Source organism: Pinus tabuliformis, chromosome 3_1 (genome assembly GCF_031772625.1).
Source record: "Pinus tabuliformis cultivar Carrire ecotype Pingquan chromosome 3_1, CPIR1, whole genome shotgun sequence".
In the NCBI taxonomy this organism is placed as follows: Eukaryota; Viridiplantae; Streptophyta; class Pinopsida; order Pinales; family Pinaceae; genus Pinus; species Pinus tabuliformis.
This window is the reverse complement of record NC_142301.1, coordinates 185,648,417-185,675,826: the sequence shown is the minus strand read 5'-3', so window position 1 is coordinate 185,675,826 and position 27,410 is coordinate 185,648,417. Positions and strand designations below refer to the sequence as shown.

Below are 27,410 nucleotides of genomic sequence, written 5' to 3'. Positions count from 1 at the left end.
AGGGCAGATGCCTTCACCTCTGCTACTTCTGCCACTTCCCTAATCATCATAAGAACAACCAAGATGTGTATTTTCCCACACCAGCCATCCTTTCTCGCACTTGCAAGAATCCTTTCTCCTGTTATCAGATATTGAAATATTCAAAATCTAAGAACAAGCATCTGCGAATAGACATGAATATCAAAAAGATAAGAACATAATCAAATTTGAAGTGGCCATCACGACAACCTTCATGCATATTAATATTCAACTCTGCCTCTAGCAGTTAAGGCCCCTTTGAAACTGCAGTGCTTAGCAATTTAATATAATAAAATATTTAGTAATAAAAATTGTGTAAAACTAAGGGATACGCTTCTAATGAATGGTGAAGAATCTGAGTCAGTGATGCTAACAAGGCCATATGGAATGTGGTCAGGTGGCAGTGTTAGATTAGCCTAGGGTATTAATGAAATTTTTCAAAAAGATTTAATCGTTAGAAATACATTATGCATGATACAAAACACTTCACAACAGACGGTCGTTTAAAATTTTTTAGCATAGTTTACTAGCAAAATGCATGTTAAATTCCAACCCTATAACGCCAGTGTGAGGCCAACACTTTAGAGGGTATAACCTATCTTAGAATTTTGGGAGTAAGGATCTGAAAACTTTCTGTAGGTAAGCAAGCGTCGAGGTTGAGCTATGTGTATATTGTGTGGGGGTAGCCGAGGGCAGTTTACCAAGCTGGTTTCCGTGGGGCCTCTCCACACTACCTTCACTTTTATGGTTACGTTGTGATCGGCCCTTTTCTTTTTATTTTTCCTTTAGAGCTTTGTTTCTCTATCAAATGGTTTTGGTTTGTGTGCATGGTACTTTTTGTCGGGTTTTGGGATTGGTCATTACATGTGGATGTTTGTTTTATATCTTGCACTTTTGAAGCCCTTTGGTCATTGGGTCTGTCAAGCCCTAAAATCCCTCCTCTCCACAACCAAAGCCAAACCATTGACTTGGGTTGGAAGGTCAATCCTTCCTTTGATTATGGTTCATCTACAACAGTTTAGGGTTTGGGCATGGGTGGTTTTTGGCGCATGTGAAGTCACTCATTGGATGCCAATTACAGTTTAATTTTTCTAGAAAGAGTCACATTGATTTTGATGTGTCTATGGTCAATTTGATTTCAATACACCCGGGTTATTGGTTTCAATCTGGGAAAGAGGAGGAAAACCCTTTATTTCCTTTTCGGGGTCTCTTGGTTTGTGGTTTACTGAAGAGATTATGGTTTAGGGTTACACTCTACAAGATAAGCTTCGTAAGTCTTCTTGGGATTGGTATCATTGAGGATGGACCACTCTAATAAAGAGAATCCTTGAGAAACATCATGATATGAAATTACAGTTCAGTTTTATTGAATTTTTATTTGGTTATGGTTGTTTGTTAGTGGGTTACCTTACATTGTTCTATTAGCACTTGTGTTACCTTATGTGGACAACCAACAGAGAGCCAACAACTCTAGGATTTTCATTATAGGGTCACTTTAGAAATCTTTGTTAGGGGACTTTCACACAACCATGGTATGCCCATTGTCCCTATGGAGTCGTGGTTTGGGCTCAAGTAAGGAGCGTGGTCATAGAGGAAATCAGAACAGAACAGATCCACTAGGGGCCATAAGCATGGGAGTATCAGTTGTATGGGGACATCACAGGTAATGCCAACATGGGAGTATTGGTTGTATGGGGATGTAGTAGTTAATTCCTACAAAACATGGATTCCATCAAGGGCCAAAAATGAAATTATATAATGGGAGGAGGAAAGATGTACTTAGGTGGATCCTAGTGATCAAGAGATTATAGCTAACTTTGGTGATCTTTTACCAGACCCATGCACACGTGTGGCAAATTATCCCTGCCCATGCAAACTAATCAGAGAACGCAACATAGAACACTAAACACAAAACACAGCTTGCTCATTCTATTACCAAGCAAGGAGTTTTATACACATCAGAGATGTTTCTAGATTCTAGTTGTTGGTGACTTCTTCAAGATGCTACCTGAAGTCTCTAGAAGTCTCATTATCATCTTCTGAACTCTCGAGAAGACTTGACACCTAACAAGCACCTAATAGATTTAATGTTGTGGTCAGAATTAATGTTTTTCCAATGCTCCCCCTTAATTCCAACCATAAGATAAACACACAAAATACATTATAGCACAATGCATAAGACATGGTCATACTCTTAATTGACATGCCTGCTGGTCCAAGTCTCAGCTAGGCTTACAACATAATATGGATTTTCTACAACACATAACTTACTTCTACAAAAATCAAATTTTGCTTTCCCAAGAGGCTTAGTGAATATGTCAGCTACATTCTCATTTGTATTACAATATATTAGGGAAATTTCTTTTGATTGGAACTTTTCTCTTACAAAATGATATTGTGTGTCTATATGCTTTGACCTTGCATGACATATAGGATTGTTCCACAATTTGATGGTGCTTTGATTATCACATCTGATCGCTATAAGTTCTTGTTGACCTTCACCAACATCTTCAAGTATTCTTCTAAGCCATATAGCTTCACAGGTGGCACTACATAATGCTTTATACTCTGCTTCAGTTGATGAAAAGGAAATTGTTGCTTGTTTCTTACTGCTCCACGATATAGCTCCCGATCCTATATTGAAGACGTATCTAGTGGTGGATTTCCTGTCATCTGGATTTCCAACCCAGTCAGAATCAGAATGACCTATCAATTCAACATTACAAGCATTATTATATTCAATACCAAAATTGATAGTTCCCTTTAAATATCGAAGGACCCGTTTTCCATCTATCCAATGGCTTTCATGAGGCTTAGCCATGAATTGACTAAGTATTCTTACTACATAATCAATGTCTAGTCTAGTGGTAGTGAGGTAATTAAGACTTCCCACTAATTGTCAATACAATGTTCCATTCACCTCTTTTGTTTCATCTTCACTTCTCAATTTGATATTTTGTTCCAATGGAGTACTTACTGCTTTACATCCATTCATATGAAATCTCTTTAGTACTTCATTTGTATATTTTCTTTGTGTGATTAAAGTCCTTCCAATATCTCTCCATACTTCAAGACCTAGACAATAGTGCATCTGACCAAGATCCTTCATCTCAAATTCCTGTGATAACTTCATTTTTATATCTTTAATCAATTTATCAGCACTCCCTATTATTATTAGATCATCAACATATATAGAGAGTAATATTGTATCCTCGTTTATATTTTCCTTGACATACAAATTAGGATCATTTTTGCTTTTGTTAAATCCTTGCTGAAAGAAGAATTTGTCGATTTTCTCATACCAAGATCTCGGTGCTTGTTTTAGTCCATCCAAGGCCTTTTTTAACTTGCATACAAGATGTTCTTGTCCCTTTTTTACAAATCCTTTTGCTTGAACAGGACAAATCTCTTCTTTTATGTCACCATTTAGAAAATCTAACTTCACATCTAACTGATGTAGCTTCCAATCATATTTAGTTGCCAATGCTATCATTATTCTGATTGTATTCATTTTTGCAAGTGGGGCAAACGTATCTCCGTAATATATACCTTATTTTTGTGAATAACCTTTTGCAACCAATCTTGCCTTATACTTTTCTATGCTACCATCTGTATTAACTTTTGTCTTGTACAACAATTTTGATCCTATAAGGACTTTATTTTTAGGTAATTATGTTAATTCCCATGTTTAATTTTTTATTATAGAGTCATATTCTTCTTTCATAACTTCCATCCATTCTTTATGATTTTTAGCTTGTTCATAATTTAAAGGCTTAAAAACAGTCATTTCTTGATACATTAAAGCATAATCTTTATACATGATAGGGGTTTGAATATGTTGTGTTGACCTTCTTAGAGGTTCATTACACTGTGGAGTACCTTATCCTCTTCTTCTTCTCTATGGAGTGCCTTCATCACTTCTTTGTGGACTTTGACTTCTTGATATGTCTTCTAGAATTTCCATGTGTTCTTGAGCTTGAGTTGATTCCACAACTTATTCTTCTTCCTTAAAGCTGGCATAAGGAGGCTGCCATACATTATGTTCATATTCTTTTATTTGTTTATCTGCATGCTCATGAAATATAACATCTCTACTTGCAAAGACCTTGTGAGTACTTGGATCATACATTTTATATGCTTTTTTATCAATACAATATCCAACAAAAATACATTTGATGGCTTTGGCATCTAACTTTCTCCTATCCTCTTTAGGAATATGAGCAAAGACCTTGCATCCAAATATCCTTAAATGACTAACTTTAGGTTTAAAACCATAAAATGCTTCAAATGGTGTTTTGTGCTCAAGATACTTAGTGGGGCTTCTACTTTTAAGATATACAGCTCTATTAATGGCTTCAGCCCAAAAACCATTAAAAATTCCTTTACTTTTTAGCACACTACGAGCACATTCAACTAATGTTCTATTGTTTCTCTCAACTACTCCATTTTGATGAGGTGTATGTGTTACTGTAAATTGTTGCATAATTCCATTTTGTTTGCAATATTTGATAAAATCTCCTAAAGTGTGCTCATCACCTTTATCTGATCAAAAAATTTTAATGCTCTTTCCTATTTTCTTTTCAACCATACTCTTGAATTATTTAAAGTATTCAAACATATCACTTTTGTTTCTTATAAAGTACACCCAGGTGTATCTAGTGCTATCTTCAATAAATATAAGAAAGTAATATGCTCCACCAAGTGACTTAGCTTGCATTGGACCACATACATTAGTATGCACTAGTTCAAGTATTTCACGCTTTCTTCTATTTTCATGCACATGAAATTATTCCCTATGTTGTTTTCCTAATGCAGAACCTTCACATTCAAAGTGTTCACCCGTAATATTTGGAAGACCTTCTACCATCAATTTCTTTTGTAGTAATATTAGGTCATTATGATTTAAGTGTCCATAACTTTGATGCCAAAGCTCTATATTTGACATGCATGTTCATGCCAAAGCTTGATGACCATTCTTCATTACATCCAACTTGTATAATCCTCCAACTCTCATTCTTTTTGCGACAACCTTGTAGCTGCCTTGCACATCCTTTACCAAACAATTTGATTTCACGAATTCAACATTTAAATGTTGATCTGTAATAATAGAGACTGAAATTAAATTCTTCTTTAATCCTGGAACATACACGACATTTTGAATTTGTTTTTCTTGTCCATTAGGCATCATAACACTTATATCACCATATCCTTTAATTTCATGTGATTTATTATCTCCTAAATAGATGTGTCCACCATTATTAATCTCATGATAAGTATCAAACCAATCACTTTTTCATGACATGTGTATTGATGCACCAGAATCTATAAACCAAGCATTATCATCATCAGTTTTTGCTGATAAGGCAGCATTGGACACAAACAATTTAAGATTGCTAAAGTCATGACTAATTGCTTCATCTCTATCAACATAATTTTCTGAATGCCTTCTTTATTTGTATTGATAATACCACATTTTCATGCAATTCTTAGCAAAATGACCAGGTTTTCCACAATAATAACCCACATCATCTCTACTTGATTTGGCATTTGTCCTTGGTAAAGGTGTACCTTGAAGTGATTTTACCTATGGCTTTTTGCCTTTATTTTTCTCCCACTGTTTGCCTTTGAAAGACTGCTTCCCTTTGGCCATCAATGCTAAATCTAAATTAGGAGATTTTTGTTTAAGACTTCTTCTCCGCTCTTCTTCCTACATAAGTATACCTGCCAACTCATCAAAATTAGGAGCCTTCTCTCTAGCTCAGAGACCGGTGATAAACATTTTATATTCATCAAGCATTTCATTTAATGTCACAGTAACCAAGTCTGTACTAGATATTGTTTCACGAATGTCACCTAATTTATCCTTTAGATCCTTAATTCTAGAAATAAAATTACTCACACTTTCATTTTCTTCCATCTTAATTGAAAGAAGATTACTCTTTAAATACAATATTTGATTTGTAGTCTTCGTCTCATACAAACTTTTGAGAGTGTCCCATGTGTCCTTGGATGTTTTGCACTCTCTAATGTGTGAAATAATGTTGTCCTTAATGGACATCCGCAAAATCACCTTCCTTTGTTTTCCCGTCGCTCCCAATCTTGAATTGCAACATTTGTGACTTGAGCGAATACTGGTCTGACTTCAGCTCCAGACACAATCGTCCATATATTATAGCCTTCCATTAAATTATGCAGCTTAAACTTCCAATTTGCATAATTTTCACCATCTAACTTGTTAGAATCCGATAAATAAGATTCTGCTAATACATTTGCCATTATCAATAACCTTATGAATCTTTAACTACCAACCACCAAACTTTTCACAACTTCAATAATTAAATTTTTTTACTCCTTAATAAAAATATAAACATTTCCTTTCTTTTATTTCTTTTCTTTTCTTTTTTCTTTTTTTTGCACACAGAAAAAACAATCCCTTATTTCACTACCCCACAAGAATCATGGGTACACATGTCATCTATTTCAAAAGAAAATTTCCAATTAACAGTCAACCACCACAAACTACTTTAATTCAAACTCCGAGCTTTGGACTACTTAATTTGAGGAGCTTTGAATTACTTTTAGCTTAATTTTAATTTTAGAACTTTGAATTAAGTTTCTCTTAATTTCAAACCTGAAGCTTTGAGTTAACAATAGAGATGAGACACCATATTATTTAACCCTTGCAAGAATGAGTATGTGGATAATTCACAATTCACAGCAAAAACATGAAAACACATTTTTCAAAAATTGTTAAGGATTCTTGCCACAAAATCTGATTCAATATCGTGAGCTCCAGTCCAACCCAACTATTTCACCATTGCCCTGCTTATCGAACAGATATTTTTCTAATGACCCATTTGGTATACACTCGTACACAAGCAGTCTGTGTTCACCTTCTATGCAGAAACCCCACATACAAACAAGATTGAGATGATGGATTCTCCCTATGATTGTCACCTCTGCCTAGAATTGCCCTTCCCCTTGAGATACTCGTTTGAGCTTCTTCACTGCAATCTCTCTCTAATCGGGCAGAACACCTTTGTACACAATCTCGAATCCTCCTCTACCCACTTCATTGCTGAAATTGTTAGTCGCCACTTTCAGGTTTGCGTATGTGAATCTCTTTGGTCCCCCGCTTGAAAGATTATGTAGAATATCTAAGTTAAAAATTCTAGTTATGTCTGCATATTTGGAGTGTTGCCTCAGAAATGCCTAGAAAGCCAAAACTCCGTAGAAAAACTCGATGCCAAATATGGAGAAAATTATGATAAGATCCCATGTTGTATGGTCAGAATCGTTTAGCGGAAACAAGAGACTGAAGGCAGCCTCACAAACATTTTCCACCACAGAGAGCATACCCGTGTATCGATTTTCATTTGAGACATTTTTATCTTTTGCAAACAGCTTCAAGTACATGCGCGCTTGCAAATCTGGAGACCAATATCCGTTCAGTAGTCTGTTGGAATGGAGAGCACAGTATCCGCTGCCATCCAATTGTGTGAAAAACCCAGACATGTGCAAGTGTTCAAACAAGTCGACATACACTCTTCCAATCTCACAATATTCCTGATTGTTTGATTCCCCTTAAAATTGACATAATACACTGGGATAAATTGATAACAGACTCTCTGATAATTAGAAGTGCATAAAGATGAGCGAAATTTAACAATTCTCTGGCAGTTGCGAGAATCAGTAATATTTGGAAGGAAGCGGGTGGACATTGGCATACCGGCGTATTGTCGTTCAATTCGGGGGTATTGCAGATAGCGTTGTCTCCACAAGTGCCAGGAATTTGGCAACGCTCTTGTACTACTTCCCACACTACTTCCCAAGAAGAATATGAGTTCCCCTTCTAGCTGTAAATTCTGAGATTTCCATCGTGATCTAAACTTAGTCTTCTTAATGGTTTGGCTGCATCCCCACTGTCTGATGCCATCAGTATCGACTTTGAGTCAATTGAACTTGTAAGATTCCCATCTTCTCTTAAAATAAGAGACACACCAACACCCAGACTAACTGCTACATTATTAGCCGTCAAAGTCCAGTACCCTAATTTTCTCCTGTCATAATACAAGGAGAGTGCTTGACCGTTGGCCTGAGAGGCAAAGAAGATATAGGCACCTGAGGCATAGGTGCTGCCATTTCTGGTTGACACCAATCTCCTTTCCTAGGAGAAATCCTGTGTTGGAAGAAGAGTAGAAGTAGGAGAGTCGAAGCTCTGCCAGACATGGATATTCTTGCTTGTATTGAACACCAAATTCCCTGAGTCTAACAAAACCATACCCATTCCAACATCGATTCCATTGGAAGTGTTGATCGGCACAGTCCATATTATCCTTGGAGCATCAGAGTCAGATAAGGTGAGATTTCCATTCTCAAGGGTCAAGGAAGAATTGTAATGTTATGAAACCAGCTCACAAAAAGATAGAAAAGAGAGATCCACGCCTTAGAATTCAGCCTCTTCGAGGGGGCAACCTCCTTTACATTACATAAATGAACAATTCTTGGATGATACAAATGAAAATACCTCCTTTCTATATATAGGAGTCTAAGTGGTCCCAATACAATCAAAGCCTACATAACAATAATATTGTAGGGCACAACAGTAACAATGGTGGGCTTCTATGTGGCATAATAGTAACAATATGGGCACTACATGGGTACATCAATATAATAAGTGGGTTGTACTAATAACAATAAGGGGTTACACTAGTAGTATAGGGGCCTAACATGCCCCTCTCCTTCAAAAAGCGTTGTCCTCAACGCTTGAGTAGTTCTTGATGCTTCTACATAAAATTATTGTCCTCCCATGTGGAATATTCAGCGGGTAAGTTCTTCCACTTGATGAGATACTCTGAAATTGATCGATTTCGTAGCTGTCGGGTTCTTGTTTCTGTGACTGCTCCAGGTTCCAATATGATTTTTCCTTCCTCTTCAATTTCTGGCAATATTGCTTGAATTGGAATCTTTTGCAACTTTTGAATAAGTGGCCATACTTCTTCGTTCTTCTTCCATTCATCCGTTGCTTCGTTTATCCAATTTGGTTGGATAATATAAATAGCACAAAACAATGCTTCCACATCCTCATCCTTGAAGAGTCTTCCCATTCGGTAAGGTCGCCATTTTTTAAGTGCATGTAGTATTGCCAACATTTCCTTCTCATAAATAGCTTGCTTGAGATGTAGCAGTAACAATACCCAATCACCTACATCAAAACATTTTTCACTATGATGTTGATTTACCTGTTGTTTCATTTGATTTTGCACCGAAGTGGCGTTATCCTTTAAAAGTTGGAGAACTTGTTGTTGATGCTCGATGTGATCTCTCTCTGCTTGAACCTTTTTCTTCTTGATATGTCCTTCTATCTTTTGAGGAGTGGTAATTTCTTCCAGTCCTTTACAAGATATGGTCGGATTCATTTCTTCTTTCTCTGGGGTGGTGTCCTGGCGTATATCCTCTTCTTTTGATGTTTCTTGATCCTTTTCTTCCTCCTCTTCATATTCTATGTAAAATAATTTCTTCTCAGCACACCTATGACCTTTAGTGCATTTGCTATCACAATTGTAACAAAGCCCTTTTTCTCTTTTTTCTTCCAATTGTTGTGGTGTAACCCTTGTAGGTTGTGGAAGGCTGGGAGAAACAACACTTTCATCTTTATAGCTGTGAAGGATATGGTTCCTGGTTTCCATAATTTTGCTTTCCATTATGTCACAAAGCCCTTTTACTCTTTCCAATTGTTGTGGTGTTGCTCTAAAGAAGGTGTTGCTCTTTGTATCCTCATAATGTGCTATCATTTCCTCCGTGAAAATTGACCACGTAACAAGTTTTTTACGAGAACAAAGCCCTTCATACCATAAAAATTGATCTGGTTCTAAATATGAAGATGCAATACATACCTTTTGTAACAGTTGTACACCATGTAGATCAAAATATTGCTCCATCTGAAGTATCCAATTTACCGGATCCTTGCCATCAAACTTCCTCATCTTGCTTTTTCTTGATTTTAGGAGCTCGACCTTGAAATGAATGTAACTCTGTACTTTCAGATCTTTAAGTTCTGAAATTGTGAAGTATAGTAGCCCTCTGTGTCCTCTTTCCAATGCCACTAGTCTGATCCAAATTGGATTCTCCAAGAAAGAGTTATGCACAATCTCCCAAGATGACCTGATTATAGACCTTTCCAGAAGAGCGAAATTGTATGAAGTTCCACGTGTCACTGTTTCAACCTTTGGATCTGAAAAATATATAAAAGAAAACTACAGTCCGTCCTCTTTCTGTATCTTCTTACAAAATTTCAATCCGATGCTCAGAAAGAAAGTTATGACGATTTTCCCCAGGTCACCTGTTTTAAGTGTAATTCAGGAGTCTGCAAAAAGACCAACTTCCTCAGATCATATCTCTGAAAATATCGCGCGAAAAGCTCTGAAATTCGGACCCAAAGTTCAGCGCGATTTCTTCTCAAATGGGTTTTTTTTTCGACTTCTGAAACGTCACAGAAAACAAGTTATAGCGAAAATTCCACGATGACCTGTTTGGAGCAGCGAAACCCTAGAATCCAAAGCTTTGATACCAAATGTTATGAAACCAGCTCACAAAAAGATAGAAAAGAGAGATCCACGCCTTAGAATTCAGCCTCTTCGAGGGGGCAACCTCCTTTACATTACATAAATGAACAATTCTTGGATGATACAAATGAAAATACCTCCTTTCTATATATAGGAGTCTAAGTGGTCCCAATACAATCAAAGCCTACATAACAATAATATTGTAGGGCACAACAGTAACAATGGTGGGCTTCTATGTGGCATAATAGTAACAATATGGGCACTACATGGGTACATCAATATAATAAGTGGGTTGTACTAATAACAATAAGGGGTTACACTAGTAGTATAGGGGCCTAACATGTAACCTACTACATGATCTCTATTAGCCATCCATGCCACAGTCCTCTGAGGATCATTGGCATACCATACAGCAAAAGCATAATCATTTGTCGAAACATTATAGAAGCCAACACAGAATGTCCCATTCGGAGAAACCAAGTATGTGTTATTCCCAGGCTTCCAACTCGGATTTTTCAGCCGAGTAGAGGGGACAACTAATTCCTTCCTCTCACCTCCTTCCCCACAACCCAATAAAATGAATAACTGCATTAAAAAACATTTAAGGAAAAGTTGCGACATAGTGCCCATCCCTTATAAATAATAATTATATTAATAATAATTAATTCATTCCTATAATAAAAAATTATTTAAAAATAAAATAACAATTTATGAATATATTTATATATAATAAATATTTTATTTGATAATTAATAATAATTAATTAATTAATATTTAATAATAAATTGATTATTACTATATATATATATATATATATATATATATATATATATATATATATATATATAGATATATATATATACCCTAAAATAAACATGGTTGATTTTCATATTGAGACAATCTTTGTCACAACGTGACGTTGGATTATGGTTGAGCATCATTGACAACGGTTTACAATTGTTTTCAATTATTGACGATGGTTGACAATGGTTGATTTTCATATTACAATAATGTTTGTCACAATGTGACATTGGACCATGACTGACCAGGATTATAAACCCAAGGGATTTATATTAAACCCAAAGATTAACATTATAGACCCTATGAATAATATTACACGCTAGAAATATCAACCCTTAGAATAATAAACTTAAAGGATTTACATTATAAACCCAAGGGAATAATATTAAACCCAAGGGATTAATCTTATAAACCCAGGACATATAAACCCTAAGATAATTATTATAAACTTAAAATAAATATGGTTGACCAAGGTTTACCATGGTTGATTTTCTTATTGAGACAATCTTTCTCACAATGTGACGTTAGACCATGGTTGACTATAGTTGACCATGTTTAATTTTCATATTGATACAATCTTTGTCACAATGTGACATTGGACCATGGTTGACCATTGTTGATTTTCATATCAAGACAATCTTTGTCACAATGCGACGTTTGACCATAGTATATTTTCATATTGAGAAAATTTTTGTCACAATGTAACATTGGAACATGGTTGACCATGATTATATTATAGACGCTATGAATAATATTATATGGTAGGAATATCAACCCTTACAATAATAAACCCAAAGGATTAATATTATAAACCCAAGGGGTTAATACTAAAACCCCAAGGGATTATAAACCCAATGGATTAATATCATAAACCCCAAAATATAAAGCCTAAGATAAATATTATAAACCCTAAAATAAACATGGTTAACCAAGGTTCACCATGGTTGATTTTCATATTGAGATAATCTTTGTCACAATGTGACACTAGACCATGGTTGACCATAGTTGACCATGTTTAATTTTCATATCGAGACAATCTTTCTCACAATGTGATGGTGTTCCATGATTGATTTTCATATTGAGAAAATTTTTGTCACAATGTGACATTGGAACATGGTTGACCATGGTTATAAGCCCCATGGATTTTTATTGAATCCAAGGATTAATATTATAAACCTTAAGAATGATATTATACCCTACGAATATGAACCTTAGATTAATAAACCCAAAGGATTGATATTATATCAAACCCAAGGTATATGAACCCTACGATAAATATTAGAAGCCCTAAAATTAACATGGTTTACCATTATCAGTTTTTATATTGAGACAATCTTTATCACAATGTGATGTCGGACCTTGGTTGACCATGGTTGATTTTCATATTGAGACAATCTTTGTCACAATGTGACATTGGACCCTGGTTGACCATGATTGACCATGGTTGATTTTCATATTGAGACAATCTTTGTCAGAATATGACGTTGGGCCATTGCTAATAAATTTTATAAACCCTAAAATAAACATGGTTGACCATGGTTTACCATGGTTAATGTTCATATTGACACAATCTTTGTAACAATGGACCATGACATAATCTTTGGCACAATGTGACCATGGTTAACCATGATTTATTTTCATTATGAGACAATATTTCTCAAAATACGACGTTGGAACATGGTTGACCATGGTTGATGATAGTTGACAATGGTTAACCATGTTGGCGATGGTTGATGATGGTTGGCCATGGTTGATTTTCATATTGAAACAATCTTTGTCACAATGTGATGTTTGACCATGGTTGACCATGATTATAAAACCAATGGATTTATATTAAACCTAAGCATTAATATTATAAACCCTATGAATAATATTATACCCTAGGAATATGAACCCTTAGATTAATAAAACCCCAAGGGAATAATATTAAACCCAAGGGATTAATATTATAAACCCAAGGTACATAAACCCTTAGATAAATATTATAAACCCTAAAATAAACATGGTTGAATTTGGTTTAGCATGGTTGATTTTCATATTTAGACAATCTTTGTCACAATGTGACATTAGACTATGGTTGACCATAGTTGACCATGTTTAATTTTCATATTGAGACAATCTTTGTCACAATGTGACATTCAACCATGGTTTACCATGATTAACCATTGTTGAATGAACCCTTAGATTAATAAAACCCCAAGGGAACGATATTAAACCCAAGGGATTAATATTATAAACCCAAGGCAATTAAACCTTAAGATAAATATTATAAACCCTAAAATAAACATCGTCGACCATGGTTTACCATGGTTAAGATTGTCACAATATGACGTTAGACTATGTTCACCACGTTTGATTTTCATATTGAGACAATATTTGTCACAATGTGACATTCGACCATGGTTGACCATGATTGACCATGGTTAACAACAGTTGACAATGGTTGACCATGATTGATTTTCATATGGAGACAATCTTTGTTACAATGTGAAATTGGACCATGGTTGACCATGGTTGATCAAGGTTGATTTTCATACTAAGACAATCTTTGTCACAATGTGACATTGGACCATGGTTGACCAGGATTGATTTTCATATCAAGACAATTTTTGTCACAATGCGACATTACACCATGGTTGATATTCATCTTGAGAAAATATTTGTCACAATGTGACATTGGACCATACCTAATTTTCATATTGAGAAAATATTTGTCACAATATGACATTGGACCATGGTTGCTCATGATTATAAACCCAACGGATTTATATTGAACCCAAGCATTAATATTATAAAACCTATGAATAATATTAAACCCATGGGATTAAGTTATAAACCCAAGGTATATAAACCCCAAGATAAATATTATAAATCCTAAAATAAACATGGTTGACCATGGTTTACCATTATTGATTTTCATAAATGGGTTTACAACATTATTCCCTTGGGTTTATAATCCCTTGGATTTTTAGTATTACTCCCTTGGGTTTATTATTCTCTTGGGTTTATAATATCAATTCCTTGGGTTCAATAATCAAAGGGTTCATAATCTTAGGGTATAATATTATTCATAGGGTTTATAATATTTATCCTTATGTTCAATATAAATATCTTCGATTTATATTCATGGTCAACCATGGCCAACCATTGTCCAACATCACATTGTGACAAATTTTCTCAATATGAAAATTAGCCATATTAAACGAGCCATATTGGGATTATAAGCCCAAGGGAATAATATTAAACCCAAAGGATTAATATTATAAACTCTAAGATAAATATTATAAACTCTAAGCTAATTAATTTAATAATAAATTACTTGATAATTAATAATAATTAATTAATTTGTATTTAATAATAAATTGATCATTACTATTATTTATTAAAAAATAAGGATATTGTTTTTTTTAATATTATAAACCCTAAAATAAGCATGATTGACCATGGTTTACGATTGTTGATTTTCATATTGAGACAATCTTTGTCACAATCTGACGTTGGACCATGGTTGACCATGGGTGACCATCATTATAAACCCAAGGGATTAATATTAAACCCAAAGATCAATATTATAAATTTTATGAATAATCTTATACCCTAGGAATATAAACCCTTAGATTAATAAACCCAAGGGATTGATATTATAAACCCAAGGGGTTAATACTAAGACCCCAAGGGCTTATAAACAAAAGGGAATAATATTAAACTCAAGGTATACAAACCCTAAGATAAATATTATAAACACTAAAACAAACATTGTTGATCATAGTTGATTTTCATATTGAGACAATCTTTGTCACAATGAGACGTTGGACCATGGTTGAGCATGGTTGATTTTCATATAGAGACAATATTTGTCACAATGTGGCCTTAGACCATGCTTGACCATGAGTGACCATCATTGACGATGGTTTTCCATTGTTAACGATGGTTGACAATGGTTGACCATGGTTGATTTTCATATTACGACATTTTTTGTCACAATGTGACATTGGACCATGGTCGACGGTGATTATAAACCCAAGGGATTTATATTAAACCCAAAGATTAATATTATAGACCCTATGAATAATATTATATGCTAGGAATATCAACCCTTAGAATAATAAACTCAAGGGATTGATATTATAAACCCAAGGGAATAATAAACCCAAGGGGTTAATAATAAAACCCTAAGGGATTAATATTATAAACCCAAGGTATATTAACCCTACGATAAGTATTATAAACCCTAAAATTAACATGGTTGACCATGGTTTGCCATTGTCAATTTTCATATTGAAACAATCTTTGTTACAATGTTATGTTGGACCATGGTTGACCATGGTTTACCATGGTTGATTTTCATATTGAGACAATCTTTGTCACAGTGTGACATTGGACCGTGGTTGACCATGATTGACCATGGTTGACAATGGATGACCATGGTTGATTTTCATATTGATACAATCTTTTTCAGAATATGAAGTTGGACCATCGCTAATAAATATTATAAACCCTAAGATAAATATTATAAACTCTAAAATAAACATGGTTGACCATAGTTTACCATGATTAATTTTCATATTGACACAATATTTGTAACAATGCGACGTTGGACCATCATTGAGCATAGTTGTCACAATTTAACATTGGACCATGACACAATCTTTGGCACAAAGTGACCATGGTTATTGACTATGGTTGACCATAATTTTCCATGGTTGGCCATGATTGATTTTCATTATGAAACAATCTTTCTCGCAATATGACGTTGGACCATGGTTGACCATGATTGACCATGGGTGATGAAAATTGACAACAGTTTCGCATTGTTGTCAATGGTTAACCATTGTTGGTGATGGTTGGCAATGGTTATTCATGGTTGATTTTCATATTGAGACAATCTTTGCCACAATGTGACTTTTGAACCTGGTTGACCATGATTATAAAACCAAGGGATTTATATTAAACCCAAGGATTAATATTATAAACCCTATGAATAATATTATACCTAAGGAATATGAACCCTTAGATTAATAAAATCTCAAAGGATTATAAACCCAAGGGAATAATATTAAACCCAAGAGATTAATATTATAAACCTGAGGTACATAAACCCTTAGATAAATATTGTAAAACCTAAAATAAATATGGTTGACCATGGTTGATTTTCATATTGAGACAATATTTTTCATAATGTGACATTAGACTAAGGTTGACCATGTTTGATTTCCATATTGAGACAATCTTTGTCACAATGTGGAATTCGACCATGGTTTACCATGATTGACTATGGTTGAATGAACCCTTATATTAATAAAACCCCAAGGGATTATAAACCCAAGGGAATGATATCAAACCCAAGGGATTAATATTATGAACCCAAGGCACGTAAACCCTAAGATAAATATTATAAACCCTAAAATAAACATGGTTCACCATGGTTGATTTTCATATTGAGACAATCTTTGTCACAATGTAATGTTAGACTATGGTTGACCATAGTTGACCATATTTTATTTTCATATTGAGACAATACTTTGTCACAATGTGACATTCGGCCATATTTGACCATGGTTAACAACGATTGACGACGATTGATTTTCATATTGAGACAATCTTTGCCACAATGTGACCTTGGACCATAGTTGACCATGGTTGACTAGGATTGATTTTCATATCGAGACAATCTTTGTCACAATGCGACGTTGTTCCATGGTTGATAATCATATTGAGAAAATATTTGTCACAATGTAATGTTGGACCATGGCTGATTTTCATATTGAGAATTTTTTTGTCACAATGTGACGTTGGACCATCGTTGACCATAATTATAAACACAACAGTTCTATATTGAACCCAAGAATTAATATTATAAACCATATAAATAATATTAAACTCAAGGGATTAATATTATAAACCCAAGGGAATAATATTATAAATCCAAGGTATTTAAACCCCAAGGTCAATATTATAAACCCTAAAATAAACATGGTTGACCATGGCTTACCATTGTTGATTTTCATAAATGGGTTTACAACATTAATCCCTTAGGTTCAATATTATTTCCTTGGATATTTAGTATTACTCCCTTGGATTTATGATTCTTTTGGTTTTATAATATCAATCGCTTCGATTTACTAATAAAAGGGTTCAGATTCTTAGGGTATGATATTATTCATAGGATTTATAATATTAATCCTTAGGTTCACTATAAATCCCTTCGATTTATATTCATGGTCAACCATGGCCCAACATCACATTGTGACAAATATTTTCTCAATATGAAAATCAACCATATTAAACCAGTCATATTGGCATTATAAACCCAAGGGACTAATATTAAACCCAAGGGATTAATATTATAAACCCAATATATATAAACCCTAAGATAAATATTATAAACGCTAAAAAACACATGGTTAACCATGGTTTATCATGGTCACAGGGGCTTCACTGACAAAGCAATACCATATCACGTGCATTCATATAGGGGCATAAAAAATGAGGGGAAAATGAAATAATATATTGAGCATCTAAGAAGGGGTTAAAGGGTTTTTGTATGTATAGCAATATGTGTATTATAAGGTATTGTTTATATAATACATTGGCCATGATGCGGAGGCAAAAAAGAAGTGGGATGGAGAAATAGAGGTTTAGGAGTATTTTGGGAGTATCAAGAGTGGGAGGGAGAAAGAAAAATATATGATAATATTATGTCCATCATAGCCTAATATTCAAACCTATGACCCTAGTATTGACATGAAATTCATGGTAAAAGTGACATTCTCCTTTATATTTCATTTTCATCATTTTACTTAAATTTTTAACATTGCCATGAAATAAATCAATATGTTTTAGAGTGGTTCCAACCTCAGTGGATTTCATATGGAGAAATTAGAATTATAGATCTCACTCAAAATCCAGTAAACTTATTAATTTTTCAGGATTTCAGGATTGAGGGGATTGCAATGTTTCTATTGGAGTTTTTAATGTACTAGGGTATGGAACTCGTATTTAATCAAGAGAACTAATCCCTCTATGTACTTTGATGTTAGTGACGTTGGTTGTCAAACTCCTCTATCGTGACCCTACTAAAAATGTACCTATCACATAAACAAAATATTTACTTGATATGCTACGATTTTTCTATCTTATGTTAATGCTTAGAGGGGTTATATTAATGACAAAGATCCCAATATACGCAATGATTTTGATTATATATAGGTATCTTTTGTGGCACGAATTTTTTGGATGCTAGAGGTCATACAAATCCCATTTGTTGATGTATTTTTGATTAAGAGATGGATTGCACTCGATGTTACTTTGGCTATGTGTGCCCTTACATGCTATATAAATGAGGACTTGTAATTTGTAGACCTATGGTTGATGAAGATTATAACTACTAGATGAATGATTTTATATGGTTTAGTCCATGTTTTTATGTTTTTTATCACAAATTCATCATTCTACAAGCTTTTGTTGACATATATGCATCAAAATATATAAAAATATATATTATAAAAATTCACTCCCAAAATCGCTCCCAACTTGGGAGCTTTTGAAAATGTCACTCCTCGCTCATGTTTCCACTCCCACTTCCCATGTATACTCTCGCTTCCCGCTTCCACTCCTTCTCCCAAGCATCCTTGCTCTAGAACATACATGCATCACATTATTAATACCTCTATGATCTATGTTGCTAAGCTAGTGATCCTCCCAATGATGGGGCAATAGAGAAGACAACAGATATGGCACCTTCACCCTTTCCTTACATTAATGATGAATAGGTTGAATGAAAGTGAAGTAGACAATGATACCAACTGTTGCTTGGTAGAGGGCACATGCATGCCACATGAGATAGTGAAATAAACTATTGTTTAGAAGAGGATTCATCCATGCTAAGGGCACGCATGTCACACCTTCAATTAATTCTAGTTTAGATGTTGTTTCAAATTTAGCAATTTCAATTTGGATAGAGTTTTTATATTACTAGAGCTTTCCTTTTGTTATTTTTAGCGTGAATGATCTATTCTTACTAATAGGGTGCAAATTCTTAGTCAGTTAGAATACTTATGCATGAAAAAATCCCATCTTAGGTAGAGAACACAAATCACAAGGAAGGGATGCATGCTTGGATGCTCCAGTTCATTTTTTGATGTAGACACACTTACTTGACACTCTTACCCTGCAACTATGGTGAACTAGGTGATCGGGTTAGGCTATGATTTGTCAAAGTCCAACCAGATATGATTTTACATGTGTTCATATTCATTGTATTTTCTCTCCTCTTCCTATTCTATAAGCAAGATGAAAGGTGTTCCATTGTGTTGGTTGTTGAGGTTTTGTTTTTAACTATTGTAGTGTATCTTTTTCAGTATTCAATAGAAGATATATGTAATTGAGAGTTAAAATCTATGTATTTTCCATTCAAATTTTCTGAAGTATGTATCTGTAAATCAACCAACTTATATATGTCTCTTTTTTATTGAAACTTTCAAGTTTTCAACTACCTATTATTTAGGTTATTCTTTCTAGGTGCAGAATCTGCTTACCAATGTTAATGAAAATAAAGGGATATAAATATAAAGAGGTATAAAAAAAAATTAATGAAAAATGGATACTTACAATATCTAGTGAAAGTAAAGACTTTCTATATTGGGAAGGTGTATTTTGTTGTATTGGTAGGGGTTAAATAAAGTGATTTTTAGAGGGATTTTCTAACATGTAGTCAAATTAAGGGTATTGTTTGGTATGCCAAAAACACACGTGCTATGTTAGAGGTTCATTGAGTGAAGCCCCCCGTGATCATGGTTCATTTTAAGATTGAGACAATCATTTGAACAATGCAACGTTGGACCATGGTTGACCGTAATGCCATTAATTATTATTATTATTATTAGAAAATAAATAAAAATAATAATAATAATTTAATTAATTAATAAGAATAAAAATAAGTAAATTTAATTAATATTTACAAATTATTAATTAACTATTATTAATTATTTACAATTAATTATTAATTTATTAATTGATAATTAATTATTATCATAATTATAATTAACTCATATTTATTACTAAAATTAAATTAATTAATTATAATTAGTTATCATTAAATAATTAATTATTAATTATTAATTGTTATTAATAATGGGTTATTATTAATTATTACCAATTCGTTATTATTAATTAATTAATTATTAATAGTTAGTTATAATTAATTATTAATAATTACTAATAGTTGTTAACTAATTAATTAAAAATTATTAACTAATTGATTAATAATTATAATTAATTATTATTATAATTAATATTGATGTATTAATTATAATTATAATTAATTATTATTATAATTAGTATTGATGTATTAATTATAATTATAATTAACTAATATTTATTACTATAAATTAATTAATTAATTATAATTAAATAACCCAAAGCGCTTCTTTGTGAATTTTAACTTAATTACCAAGTGTTTTATCATGTAATGGTTTAGCCATTGAAAATTGATGTCCTTTTGTAGCGGCTACAACCACCCTCCAAGATTTTGCCTTAGCTTCATCTTGGAGCCTCCCTACCAACCTTTCATGGTAGCATGTCTTGCCTTGTCAAGTACACAAGCTTCAATGCTTTCCTTGCAGAATGATAGCCTGTTCATGAGAGCTTGTTGCATCCCCTTGTTATCACTCAAGTTGTCCTTAAAGCTCCTTAAAGGATACGGTCGAGGTAACCACAAACCAATCTTTGGACTGCAAGTGCTAGCCCACCAGCAGTTAGAGAGGGCTCTCTCTTTAGGATTTAGCTTTGTTGATGATTATTTTAGGCTAGTTATTGAGTACAAGGGGTTTTGTTTTAGTTTTGATGGGAAGGATGATGCTTTCAAGTAAAGAGGCAAGGATAGCATGAAAGTTTTAGAACCATTGGGTGTGGAGTCAAGGAGTAGGACTGCTAGTGCATTTTCTTGGTCACAAGAGGGAATATGGAGCAAGCTAGCTGCACATGAAACAATGATTCAAGCTAAAAAGGATGGAATGAGGGCTAGGAATGAGAGGTTGCCTTAAGAATCTCTCGTTCAGCTTAGCAGAGGGAAGGTGAATGAGCTCTATCTAGGAGCAGTGAAGAATCCCTAGATAACTGTCAAACATGAGTGAATTAGGGGAAATATGAGCTACAGGGAATTCATATTCATTACTAATTCAGATGAAAACATAGAGAAACAACAGAAATTGAGCATAGAGTGTAGTTAAACAAGTTCTAAGCTAACCTTTCTTTCTGCTATTTAGATGGTACATCAATGGAAAACAAAGGTAAGAAACACTTATTGAGTCATGTTGCAGCACAAGAATTCCACATTCAATTCTTCAAAACAATCATACACAGCACACAGTCATTCCTCCAAGCTTTTCAGCAGTCTTTGATTAAGTAAAACATCATGTATACAGAGCGAGTCTCTATTGGAGCTATACAACCAACCAACCCCTAAAAACAATGAATTAGGGTTGTTTTATAGATAAAATATCTACAAAAATCAGATCTTAGACAGATCTGCTGCAATAAGTGTCTTTAACCTAACACATGTCTGAAATAAATGCGGGAAAATATCCTCGAGCTGTGCTGGGGCAGCTGTATCAAAAAGGAATTAATGTGTTGCCTTTATGGCTCTGTGCTGATCACTTAGCCATAACTATGCTTTGGGTTTTGATCCATGCTCTTGAGTGGTTCTGAAGTGCATTAACTGTGATGGGAGAGCCTTGATTAAAGCTCCACCATTTTCTTTGACTTTGTTGGAGGTCATTCAATGTTCACCTGCATTGGGAATAAAAGTTTTTTTTTTAAAACATTCGACTGATACTCTTTGCCGCTTCTTTGATATGCTTTGGCATTGAATGTGCGCCTTTCTCACTTCTGATACTCTTTAAACTGCTGCATCGACCTTTCATGGCTGATGTTTGGCCCTCTGTTTGCTTTTAAAACTGTCTGCCCCTTTCTGAATGTTGCGTGAAGAAATTCATGTCATTCTGTGCCTTTTGGGCCTGCTGGAGGCCAAGTCACGAAAGGGCTTTCCATTTTGGCCTATTTCTCGTAGCAATGCGCGATTAGCGCTAGGCGCTACGGGAAATAGGCCAAAATGGCTAGGCGCTAATCGCGCATCAAAAACTGCCTCAGATTTTGATTCCGGGCTTCCTAGGCTGCAATTTGCGCCTTTCGTGCTTTTTGACGGTGATGTCAACATGACGTCATGCGGTGGGTCCCAGTATGGCGGTGACGTGGCAGGGTGACGTTAGCAGTACAGCTGGATAACGTGGCGGTACGGTGGAGGAGGTGATGTGGCAGTGACATGGCAAGGACATGGCGGCAAGAGGCCAACGCTGGATGATGACGTCAGCATGACGCGGTGCTGATGCAGGAGGGGGGAAAGCGGTATCCGGTTTCGGGCACACCGCTTTTGTGCGCAGGCAGTTTCGGAGGAGGGGGCTCCGCCACAGCCGAGAGGGTGACGCGTGGCGGGAGTACGATGGGAAAACCGCCCATCTCTCGGGTGTTAACCCTCGGCACGTCGGGGCACGAAAAGACCCGCCAACCGTAAATCTCGGGCGCTCCAGATTTGATGGTCGGCGGCAGGAATAAGGCGGCTGATGGTTAGGGACGGGGCCCGCGCATTTTATTGTGTGTTTTTATATGGCGGGGGGGGGGGGGGGGGAACTTTAATGATGTGGGCTTTTATGGGTTAAAGCGGCATGGGTGTGATTCGAACCAACTTTATCACAAAATATGAATGCGGATGGGTTAAATATAGGTCCCAGCTGGACTTAATATTTCCCCAGACTTGATAAATGTGGCTATAATGCCAAGGGGTGGGAATATGCACATAGGGGAGTTATTAACATATTTTTAGTAGGGGAAGGGGAGATAGATAGGGAGCTACATAGTAAAATTAGTAGTTAAGAAAGCGCTAGGTATGTGAATATTTAGGCTATTAGGGGGGAAAATGATTCATAGAGGAAGTATGAACATGCCTTGAGTAAAGCAGATCTTTACCAAGGCCAATGATATGGAAAATGATGAAACTAAGAGGTATCAAGCAGATCTTGACCCCTTTAGGGAAGTTAGTGATTGATTTGGGAAATAAGAAGAAGGGGGAGTTAGACATGCCTCGTTTGAGCTCCTCCAAATGGAAATTGCCTTGCCTTGTGATATGAATAGATATAACACTTTGAAAAGATGAAATGTATCACACAGCATGATTCTGCAACCACAAAACTACTTACCCAGCCTACTTACCTAGCATTTTTTCTTCTTTTTGCATGGGTGCACTTGGACTTGCAAACCCTGATTATCCTTTTTATTTTTTCTGTCCTACTATCTAAATGTACACTTATTTCTTCCAAGGGCCTAGATTAAGCAGTTGGGCTCCTTTGTTTCTCTACCTATCTACAAATCTACCAAGAATAAACTATTTGGACAAATAATGATTCTCTATATTGTAAAACAAGAAATTGAAACCTAGGGAAGCCAAGATTAGGCTGTTTGGACTTCCCTTAACCGAAATTCTTAAAAAATGGTTAATTTATCAAAATTGGAATACAGTAGTGGCACTTAGACTAGCACACTTTCATGGCCTCTTCTTTGGCATCTTTTGGAAATATGGAGCATTGCAGCATGCAAAGTATGACATATTTGGCATGTAAAAATGTCAATCATGAAAGATGAACACCTGTTGCAACAGGAGGCTAATAGTGGCTCCACTTGGGGATGGATTTTCCTTGTGAAAAGCCAAGAACAGCAGGTGAGACTGCCTTGATCTTCTACTGTTGTTGTGGACTTGAAAAATTTCCTTGTGCTGGCTGCTAAAAGTGGCAAACTTTGAGATATGAGCAGCCCTCTCCTTAACTGAAATATTTTGAAATACATAGCAATGCCTGCTTTCTTCTGCATGCTTGACATTATATACAATGTTTCTTGAGCATTGCCTTTGAAATAGATCCAAAACATGGATCAAAACTGATGTATCTCCCTTAGCCTTGGTCTAGAAACAGTTGCTGATGTGAAACTAAACAATGCTCCTCTCTTATTTATACTGTTTGACTGAAGACTGTAAGCTGCAAACAGTTTCTTTTTACCATGAATTGCTGTGATATGATAGCGCTACTCTTGCTCTTTTGCTGAGATTAATGCAGAGACAGAGCTTTTTAAAATGGAATACTGACATTGGCTGTGTCTTCACAAACTTTGTTGATGCTCCTCTAACAATCAGACTGCTAAAAAAATAAAACAAAGTGCTGATATATACAAATATCAATGTACAAAGAAATATGTACAGAGCTGCATTGTGCCCCTTAATAGGGATCATGGTAATGTTTTAGCATTCGGCCATTCACAGGGCCTTCTTCAAAAGTGCCGCCCTCTACAGATTTGAGGAAATATGTGTTATTTCCCTGAATAGTAGAAATAACAAATGGCCCTTTCCATAAAAAATCAAATTTTGCATGTTTGTCCTTGTCTTCTCTTCGTGAGTCCCACCTTAGAACTTTGTTGCCAATGTAGAAATCCTCAGCCTTAGCTCTCTTATCAAACATCTTTTTGAGTTTCTCTTGCAAAATTTGAGCTCTGTTATAAACTTGCTCTCTGGTTTGCTGAAGATGAATGGTCTGATTGATTCTTCTTTGAATATCATTTGGTTCTGTTTGGATCTCTTGTAACATTTTCATGATAGGAGTTCCCAAGGAAGATGGAAATCTGGCCTCCATGCCATACACCAGCTCATAAGTGCTCATCCCAATGGATTTCTTTGTTGAAAGTCTATCTGCCCATAGGGCATTTGTGAGCTTTTTATGCCAGTTCTTCTTGTTTTCTTCTAAGACCTTCTTGATAATATTAATCAGGCTCTTGTTAGATGACTCGGCCAAGCCATTACCTTGGGGGTAATAGGTTGTGGAGTGGCCCAAGGTAATGTGAAATTTATGGCAGAAACTGATCATCTTTTTGGATTTGAAAGCAGCGGCGTTGTAAGTGATGATCTTCTCAGGGCAGCCAAATCTAGAAAGGATATTGCACTCAAGGAATTGGATAATAATGGAGTCATTGGCCTGTCTGCATGGGATGGCTTCAATCCATTTAGTGAAATAGTCGGTGGCTATTAAAATCCACTTATGTTGGCCTGAGGAAGAGGGGTGGATTTCTCCAATGAAGTCAAGACCCCATTGCTGAAAAGGTTTCTCAGTTGAGATGGGCTTAAGGGGCAAATGTAACAGCTTTCTTTTGCCCTCAAAGATTTGGCATTTATGACATGAGATAGCAAACTTCTTTACATCTGCAAATAAAGAGGGCCAATAGAAACCAGCCCTTAAAATTTTATCCGCAGTGGACTTCCAGTATAGATGTCCTCCACAGTCCCCTACATGGAATTCTTTCATGACATTATTAGTTTCATTCATGGTTAAACAATTAAGCAATATACCTTCATGATTTTTCCAAAATAATGCACCATCTATGACACAAAACTTTGAAGCCTTCATTTTTAAAAATCTTTTCTTAGTTCTCGACAATCCTGGGGGAGAAAACAGGTTTAACAATACAAAGCATATATCAGCATACCATGGGGATTGCAAAAAGGTTTCATTGATCTGTGGAGTCGCCAGCTCATGTTCATTGTCTAGTTGGTTAATGTCTAAGGCTTGAAATTTTGTTTCAGACATCAGTTTGGCTAAACCTTGTCCCTTTATGAGCTTGGTTGGTTTAATTTCTATATCATACTCAAGGATGTTAGCAATCCAATTGCCTCTTTTGCCTTCTAGCCCCTCTTGGGTTAATATGTCTTTTACAATAGAATTTGGGACATAGGCAATCACATGTGAATATAAAATGTAGACTCGGAAATATTTGATTGCTTTAACAAGGGCATAGGCCTGCTTCTCCATGATTTGGTATTTCAAAGGGGCATCTCTGAAGGCTCGTCTAAAAAATGCAATTGGATTTTCAGCTCCCTGATCATCCTTTTGCAAAAGGACAACAGCTATGGTGTGTTCAGATGCGAATGAGAATATGATAAAGTCCCTATCAAATTGTGGACTTATGAGGACAGGGGCTTGGGTTAAGGCAGTTTTGATACTCTCAAAGGCTTGCTTGGTCTCAAGAGACCATTTTACCTTAGCATCCTTTTTTAACATGTTGCTTAACAGTCTTATTAGCTCAGCTAGATTTGGAATAAATCTCCTTAGGAAGATGATTTTTCCAAGGAATGCTTGCAACTCTTTTATGCTTCTTGGATATGGGATTTGGAGGATGGCTTGGATCCTTTCCAGATCTGTTCTAATATCGTCTTTTAAGATGATATGGCCAAGGAGTTTGCCTTCTTCAAGGCCAAAGAGGGACTTCTTGGGGTTCAAGGAAATGCCATATTTCCTACATGTCATGAATATTTGTCTTAGGTGTTTGAGGTGCTCTTGATCAGATTTGGAGAAAGGGGTTAAGTCATCAAGGTAGACAACTAGGAAATCATGTATTTCCTTGGCAAATGCAATATCCATTGCCCTTTGAAAGGTATCACCAGCATTTTTAAGTCCGAAAAGCATCTTCACATACTTAAATGTTCCCCACGGTGTGGTAAAGGCTGTCTTGTCTTGGTCATCCGGGTGAACCAGTATTTGATTGAAACCTGAAAAGCCATCTAGCAGAGATATTCTAGATGACCCCACTACTCTTTGTAGAATGTGGTCCATTTTTGGCAAGGGGTAGTGGTCTTTTAGGGAGACTTGGTTTAAATTTCTTAGGTCTACACATAGCCTAATCTCACCTGTCTTTTTTCTTGTGGGAACAAGATTGGATACCCATTCAGAGAATCTGATGGGTGCTATGATACCTGCTTCAAACATTCTTTTCATTTCCTTTTCAATCAAAGGAAGGAGCATAGGATTAATTCTCCTCAGTTTTTGTTTGAAGGGTTTTTGGTTTGGTTTTAACGGAATGGTGTGTTGGATCACTGAGGTGTCATAGGACTTCAACTCCTCATAACTCCAAGCAGATACATCTTGGAATTCTTTGAAC

General features: G+C 35.4%; 1 pseudogene; it reads right to left on the bottom strand.

The window, feature by feature from the left end:
• Nucleotides 1-6,795: 6,795 nt before the first annotated feature.
• Nucleotides 6,796-7,745, bottom strand: LOC149186419 (G-type lectin S-receptor-like serine/threonine-protein kinase SD2-5; annotated as a pseudogene).
• Nucleotides 7,746-27,410: the final 19,665 nt, after the last annotated feature.